Consider the following 9,000-nt stretch of genomic DNA (forward strand, 5'->3'; position numbering starts at 1 on the left):
GATATACTTCGTTTCAGCGTAAGCCGAGACGCAGCCGAGGTAAGGGAATCAGTCAAGCAGCGTCAAAAGCGCAAGTCACTGGACTTTTTCTGTTTGTTATTGGTTCAGCAACGATGAAACACGAACAGAAACACGACGAACAACATGATGTTAGGATTTTAACGCTGTCTGATTGGTATCATCAGCTCGTGGCGTGGGCTGCGTCTGCACTATAAGGTGAAAGGAAGTATGGCACCCGTGCGTGTCGTTACGTGTATACCTTCCTTCGTCAGTACGCGCTTTTGTATTATTTTAAACCAGAAGTAACGTTGTATGCACGAGTGTTAAGAGGCACGAAAAAGCAACTTTAGAAATTAGACGTTTACAACTCCCTGTTATGCCCAATTAGTGAGCAGTTCTTGAGGAGGAGGGTAGGTTGCGGAGGGGAGGGTATGCCCCTCCTCCCCTCCTCACCCTTCCTCCTCTTATACTCACCTCCTATTTAGCGGGAAATTTTCGCTACATTTTTCGCTAAATTGAACGGAAAAAAATTCTCCGCTAAATAAAGCGGGAAATTTTTAATGTTTCCCGCTAGATTTAGCAAAGAAAGTTTTCGCTAGTGGGGAATTGTTTCCTCAAAGTTTAGCGGGAAAATTTTCCCGCTACATTTTGCAGGACAAATTTTCCGTTAAATTTAGATTGAAAAATTTCCGCTCAATTTAGGTCGAAATTTGTTTCCGCTAAATTTAAGGGGGACATTTTTCCGATAAATTTAGTGCGGAACTTTTTTGTGCTAAATTTAGTGGGGAATTTTTCTGCTAAATTTAGCGGAAAAAGTCCCCTCCTACTCCGCCTCATTCCCGTCCTCCCTGGTGACCCTCGTGACGTCACACGTGACACGTGATTATGGGAAAAGTCCCATCATGCAACGCGTGGTTGCGACGACGGCGATGCCGCCGCCGCTCAAGCCGCAATCGGGCGCCTAAAGCTGCGCTCTAAAAAGCGTAACTAAAACAAAAAGACAAAAAAAAAAAGAAGAAAAAAAAAAAAAAAAAAAAAAAAACCTGTGAAGGCAAAGTTTCGTCGATTAAACTGCAATGAACCGTAGCGGGCAACTATGAGTGGTGAACGTGCCTCGCTTCTCTGTATTGCCAATTGTCGCGTTCTCTCATCAGGCGTCCCTTGGCACGTCGATCACGGTCATACCCAGCACGCCGTCGCTTCTCTTCAGCTATCTCCTCTTTCGTCTGCTCTTTTCTCTTGCGGCGCATTGGGAAGACAGTGCGGCACGCCCAGTGGGCGGATCGTTCCGCAAACCGCGCATGGGCGCGATAAGCAACATGAACTGAAACACCCGATCTGGCCTTTCGCTACGTCTGCGGTTTCCCACAAGCTCTATTGTATCTCAATTTTCCATATAGTCTCAAGTAAAATACCTCAACTTCGCATTACATTCCTCTACTTCTGACTTCAGCTCTCTTAAAAACTGGCAGGTGCGCTCAAGAGCCATAAAGGACTGATTCCGCTCAAATAGTCCGCGATAGTAGATCGCTGTTCCGCGCGTGTGCTTCGATGTTACCACAGGAGTTTCTCATGGAGGGGGGGGGGGGGGGCGTGAGAGAGGGGAGTGACAGTCCATGGGAACAACCAAACAACGTCAAAAGTGCAACATCATGGTGTTCGACAGGTGTCGTGCGTGTTCAATTGCTGAACCTATCATGTACAAAAAAACAAGAACAACAACAACAACAAAAACCCGGTGACATGCGATTTTTACACTTTTTCCCTTCTTGATCGGTTCCATCAAGTCGCGTCGGCTGCGCCTGACCTCATATTGAAACAAATTTTGCCATACTTAAAGGGCAACTACGGCCAAAACTCAAAATGAATAAATTACTGGTATCGCTGCAGTGACACAAAATACGACACCAGCCAAAATATTACGTCCGTTGGACGCCGCATTCTCAACTAAGGCCGATAAAAAAAATGCGACCCGCCACGAGCCGCTGCTCCTTAGCGGGCGGCCAGCGGGTTGCCGATCGCTAAAGCAACACTGGGCCGTGATGTCAGTATCGTTCTTTTTTTTTCCTCCGGTCCGGGCGTTGCGCGGAGTGCGCTCCTTTGAGCAGCTAACACCGCTACTTCGGCTTGTGATTGGCGTGTTTAGCCGTTGCTTTTATCTGTAGCCCGTATAGCTTCGGAATAGCCTTTTGTTTATTTGCTTGTGAGAACTCCAAGACTCGTTTTAGCGAGCAACTCGGTGCGCTCAAGACTACCCAGCTGTTCCTCGAAAGATGCCGAGTGCAACTTGTACCGCTGTGGGCTGCTCAAACAACCCGCTGCGCAACACGGAGGTGCTTTCTCACAAGTTTCCAACGGATCAGAAATTGGAGAAGGTCTGGGTGAGCGGTGTTCGACGAGTGGACTTTGGACTTCGGCTTTTACGCGTCCGAGGAAAAAAGAACAAAAAAACAGACTTGTACAGCCCAGCAGAGCACACGTGTGTTCGGGCGCCGCGGCCCGCGCCGGGGAGTTTCAAAGCTTCGTGTCTGGGACTGACCCGCAGCGCGAAAGCGAGAGGGCCAGTACCGTAGGTCACTGGCAGCGCGGCGTAGAGCAACGCCGTTCCATCCACGAAGACCCGATGAACATTTAGGCCTAGCGACGAGTACGGAAGACCGCATAAACGGCGACAGCCCACCGAGTACGGCGCCGAGTTCACTCGATTTCCAGTTGCTAGCTTTTGGGTATACAAGCGACGAGTACGGCATAGCGCACGCACGGCGGCGGCCGCCGAGTACGGCACCGTACCAGTTCACGGGTTTTCCAGTCGCTAGCTTTTGGGTATGCGCACTAACTCATGCTACATATGCTGGATAACTACCACGTATACGGAATTAAAACAAAATCAGCTTACCTCCTATCTTTAGACGGGTAGCGCAACAGAGGTAGGTGCCGCTCGGCCTGCGTACTCGTTGAACGAGCACGATCGTGACTTCACGTTCACGTAGCGGCTGATTTCCAGTGATGCCGGGGCCTCGAGCGGCTAGTTTCGGTTTTGTTGGCAGCGCCCCAAACAAAACATTGAGGCGTCGACATCTTTAAAACTACGCACAATAACGAGAAAAATATTACACCTTGCAATTCAGGGACGCTGACTGCACTAAAAACAGTCATAATCCCAAAATCGAAAGTATGGGCCGGAGTTGCCCTTCAAAAGCTCGAGCAACCCAGCAATGCCTTGTCAAACATATTTGAGACCCTTAGTATGTTTTTTTTTCTACTTGAGAACTAACCACGACCACACGAACACTCTCAGAAAAAAAGGAGCCAAATGAGCAAAAAAGGGTTCTTTTCGCTAAACAAGAACCGATTTCGGGGAAGATCCTTTAGAAGCGTGCTTTCTCAACCAAAAGCACCCCTCGCAAAGTAAAAAAAGAAATGCAGAGCTAGTTTTCGGCCTGGAGAGAGCGAAAAGGGTTCTTGTTGCAGCCAGGAAAGAGATAAAGCGATCTTTGGAAAAAGGAGGTCACTTAAGTCTTCTACCGGATAGAGGGACACAATGACCAGGCTCGAAAGGCTTTGCACGCGAGAAATTGGGTGCGCCATTCTGTGGAAACAAAGCTGCCCGTGCGAGCTGTCAAGTCCTTGAAAGCTTAGAGAGGTGGAATGTCGTAGTTATTTACCAAGTCGCGTTGTGTTGTTTACCACAGCGAGATAATCTTCGCCTCGGACCACAGATGAAACAGGCTTCGATGCCTTTGACTCCCGGGCCACCTGCTTCAGCGGTTTGAACACTGGCGTTCGTTTGCAAGCGTAACTGCTCGCCGTGTTTTATTTAGTAAGAAATGTTAGTATAAAGCTACTCTTAGGTACTCATTTGTATAAACCAAACGGGTCATTGAATTAAAGTTTATTTGAAGAAATCTGTACCTCCGGAAATCGATTGTGTAGTTTATTTCCCCCAACCCCCAAAAAATGCATACAAATTTTCAAAGGTGCAAAACTTCGATGAATGAGCAACACACACAAAAAAGTGCATGTTGCGATGAATGAGTGATACGGTGATTAAGCGGCGTCGTGTTTTTTTTGTAACAAAAGCTATTTTTTAACTTGCTTTCGTGTTTAAACAATATACGTATAACTGCGCGTGTGAATGAAAAAAAAAATAGAACAGAGGAACGTTTTTTGTTTTTTTTGTTTTAGTATAGAATGCAGTTGTCCTAGCTTGTGGTCATGAGTCATGACACCACCCGTCTCCCAATACGGCGCCTCTGATTGTTTCGCGGCACGCGTCGAGCCGCAAAAATAGAGTTGGGACCCATCCGCGAGGGGCATCAAAAATCCTGCTGCGCGGAAGGTTCAAGTGATGTGTTGCAGTCATCTTTATCTTCAAAAATAAATCAGTCTGTAAATGGTGGTTTTTCGATTTCAAGGAGCAGTTATGTCTAGAAGGATACCCCGAAATAATCCCATAGGCATATTCTATAAGTGCGTTTTGAGTGAAGAAAAAACTAAACTTCGATATGCTGTGCGTTCAAATTTATGTGCAGTGTAAGAAATGAGTGCTCCGTCCGCCGTTGAACCCCGCTCGCTACTTTGAGGTCGCCCACCAAGAGTTAGGAGAATGGGATGGCATGAGGAAAAAACAACAACACAGAAACGTGGTCGTTGCTGTTCTCGTAGTTTTCGCGAGCAATATGGCATGATAGGATGCAGAACAAATGGCCTCGGACGAAATGGCCCTGGACGAAACGGCCCCGGACAAAATGGTCCCAAGTGCAATCCCGGAGAGAATGGTCCCAAGTGATTTTTAGACACTCATCTTTTAATAAGGTGCTACTCTGAAGTTCTGTTAAGTACATTCAATGCTCTTATAATGCAACTTTTGTAGAGACTATAAAAAAAAAGAAGCTCAATATAGACGCGACAATGTTGGAGAAACACACACACAGGGCAGGCACCTGTCTCGTGCGTGTTTTTCTTCGACTTTGTACCGTTTATTTTGCATTCTTTTTCATTATGCCGATCAACCAACTAGCCCAACAATCTATTTTACTGTTTGATACAACTCTTTCCGATCTCCCGCTCGAAGCTTTAAATTGATGCCGTACAGTTACATTTTGTGAACTTGATGTTTTACTTTAAAGGAGTTCCCTCTTCTAGCTCTGTTGAAAAGAGCTACAAGAAGACGTTTTGAGTGAAGCCAAACGTAGCACACATTTACAACTAGTTTCTTTGTGTAATGAAATGTTTATTTCACAAAAAAATGTATTGCATTATACGAATATTTATCTTTTTATATGTTGGGATTGTACCAATTAAAGCTAATAAAAATGAGGAGCGAGAAAAAATACGAAAAAAATTTATTTGAACCATTTTGTCCGAGTTTTCTATTCGAAAAATTTTGTCCGGGGCCATTTTTCCGGTTTTTGGGCTGGTTCTATGTTTTCGATTCCCATTTCTAGTGTAAAAGGGATAAGCGCCGCCTGCACGCCCAGCATTTCCGTGACGTGGCGCTTAACTGAGCGAATATTTGTTCAGAAATGGCAATCGACGGTCGCTGACAAAGAAAAATTCTTTGTCAGCGACATCAATTCGCTCTCTCTGATTGATTTATTATCACTTCTCCTTCGAGTTCCAAAATAGGCTCGATTATCATTCAATCTTGTTTCCAAGCCCTCTATTTTGATAAATTCCTATAAAAAACACGTCACTGACCGGACACTGAATCATCGAATCTAGGTGCGTTGTCGTACTGCCGGCACAAAAGTCGCTCAGCCACCAAATAGGCCAACACGCGTTGCTCAACACAGTGTGTTGATTGTTTCCGTTGCCGGAAGGTGTCACGCCGAATCGAGAATTTCGCTCTTGTTTATTTTGTGTTTATTTTTGGCAAGAGAGTGAACTGCCAACAATTTTACCGGCGGCTGACGGACATGCTTGGTGACGTGATCGCCGTGTTTCCTGGCAGACAAGGACGGAAAAGCGATGACATCTGCATATTATCTTCACCAGCGAACCATGGTTCAGGCAGCTCAACGGCACCCCAGAAGATAAGCCGTAATGTGTTCAAAAGCGACGTTTCGGGGGCTAATCTGCTCACCACTAGGCTGACAGTTCGTTGGGAACGTCATGCTCGTTTGACCAGTGAACCTTCTGCCTTGCACCATGTGATCACAACCGCAGAGAAAGGTGTCAGGTGATAAAAACCAGGCGACTAATTGGTCCGTCAAGCACGTAGCTTCCACCGCGCTGTCAGCTTAGCGGTGAACAGGAATGGGTCGCTGAAGGTCACTGGAGCCAACAGGATCTAGTTGTTGTTGTTTTGTCCGTTTTTTTTATTTTTCCGTGTCTCCGGTTTACGATGGAAGTTCTTCACCAGCTCGCCTGTGCTTTTACCCTTTCTTCGGTAGGATCTAGTTTCGTTGCTCGAGGGAGTGCCACACTCGCTCGTACGAGTGGCGGATCGGAACAATGTTTGACCTCCTCTCCCTTTGGGTTTGAAGCTCTAGAAGGAAGTACCTTCCTCCCTTTCCTCTTAGCCATCACTTGCAACATGTCAGCGGACATGAGCACATGGACGATTGGAGACGTCTGCTGGTGGCTTTTTGAAAACGAACTGCAATCGGCCTGTTCATCATTTCAAGGTAAAACTTCTTCTAATCAGGCAATATTTATAATTTATCTTGAAAATTGCTATAAGTACAGTAGTGCTCAAAATGGCCGGCAATTGTTTGATGCATAGGCAGAATAAGTAGGACAGGGGGCGGCTTCTTATTAATTAAGCTACTTGTCGTTTGAAATTTGTTTTTATGCTATTTTAACTTGGAGTTGTCCAAACAAGCACGTTGCAAAAAAAAAAAAAAACATTATTTTACAGTCTTGTATGTTGAACTACACAAGAAAAAAACGTTTTTGAAGCGAACACTGATTTCATTACTACAATACTGACTATATATAATATGACAAAATGCTGAGTTCAAGCTTTCCGCCAGAAAGATCTCAAGAACAGAACTTCGAATTTACAGCGCGAATGAAATGAGCAATGATATCTCTTCGTAAATGTAACAACGTATGTTACCGGGCTTTAATTAGCTAATGTATCCGTATTTATGGCCCCAATAAACGTGAGCGAATAGGTGCTGTAAACGTTTTTGTTTTTTGACCGGCCAGGGACATGGCACTCTGAGAGCCAATCACTGGAATTTACGGCACCGCTCAACTAATGAGGATGCCGAACATTTGGTTAGACCCAAAGATGCTGTCTGCGACATCAGGGAATGCAAAACGTCCCGCTTGCTTTGCTTAATGTAACAGCGCAGATTGCATTTCTTGGTCTAAACGTATGTTCCGCGTCGTCATTCGCTGAGAGGACTTCGCAGGTTGCAACGATTGGCTCTCGGAGTGTTGTGCGGAAATCGACAGGCGCGAACTTTTTGTGCATTTTGTGTTTGCACAAATGTGGATGTATGTTTGATAAAAATAACTGTTATATTTGGTCCTATATTCAGTGCTGCAACTATTATGTAAATAGCTTACATGCGTAAACGGCGCATCAACGTAACAAATTGTTTTTGTTTTAGGGATTCGTTGATACTCACAAATGTGAAGACGCCGTGAGTGCTCGCCGTCATGTTTTGCTCATGAACGAAGAGATAACTAAAGCGCCCCTGAACGTCGACTTGATACAAGACCGCATGATGCGGACGTTTCAGTCTTGCCAAGAATGGATCCTCAGCGATGCTGGAGCCCTCACAGTCCTTGAGGAATTTCCGGCAATGACGATTCCCGGAATGGTAACTCAATATTATCTTCTTTATATTTAGTCTTAAAGTTTCGAGATTTTTACAGATCATCAGGACTTCAAAGGTTTCTTACTACCCGTTTTATCGCCTGTGAATGAGATAAGGGCTTTTGATACGTGCTAAATTAATTAATTTTACCTCGTAATAAGGCTAGGCAATCAATTAGTTAACATTCCGATTAATTAACTATTGTTTTACTCTGAATCAAGTGAGTTTAACAGGCATATTGGTTGGATTTAGAGTTACGAAAAGTCTTATAAACAAAAAAGTAAAAAGAATATTCATTTGATTCTTTTTTTGTGTTTATAACACAATTGTCTCTCATGGCTACTTAAGTGTTTTATATGATTATTATCTAGAGTGGTTTTGAAGTTTAAATAATAACGTACAAATATTTTATTTTAAATGTTTTCTATGCTTTTCTTGTGTATGAGCACAACGGCAAGTTGATATTTGAACTTGTTATTGTACAAATATGTACATATATTTTATTTTAAATGTTAGCCATGCCTTACTTCTGTATGAGGCACAATGACAAGTTGTTATGTGACAACTTATAAGACGTAGTAAAAACTTGTCAAAGAAAAAATCGGTTGTTCTAGGCCTTTTCTGGACACAATATCTTTCCTCGAGATCAGCGCGACCTATAAATTGATTAACTAGTCAATATAAAAGAAAACGTAAATCGAAATTATTTTAATTGACGCCAAGCCCTACTCCACTATAGTGACAGTAAGTGGTCATTTAGTTAATATATATATATATATATATATGTGTGTGTGTGTGTGTGTGTGTGCGTGTGCGTGTGCGTGTGTGTGTGTGTGTGTGTGTGAACAATCATTGTGTTCAAATTCATAGCGCATAAATGTGTTTTTGTAGATAGCAACACTGTCCATTCGTTGTTTATTTTTTAGTTACTACAAGACGTTAAACTGCCGTTCGGCAAAGACATCCGGAGGACATGGGAGCCAAGATTGAGGCATTTACAGCTTCTACACAGGTGCTCCTCAAAGGAAAAGAACGTCACTCTGAACCTCGAAGAGCTGCTTGAAGGTATACTTTAGTTGGTGTTTTTGTAATCTAGCACAAGTTTCAGACTGCGACGACGCAGAGGTTTACCTTCGTCCACCATAAATATGCTGGGTTAACTTACTAAATCATTACGAACTGATGACCGCTTATCGGGGCCATTCGTTTAAGACAGGGTTAACTT

Source organism: Ixodes scapularis, unplaced genomic scaffold, assembly GCF_016920785.2.
Source record: "Ixodes scapularis isolate PalLabHiFi unplaced genomic scaffold, ASM1692078v2 PGA_scaffold6__148_contigs__length_123643588, whole genome shotgun sequence".
NCBI lineage: Eukaryota > Metazoa > Arthropoda > Arachnida > Ixodida > Ixodidae > Ixodes > Ixodes scapularis.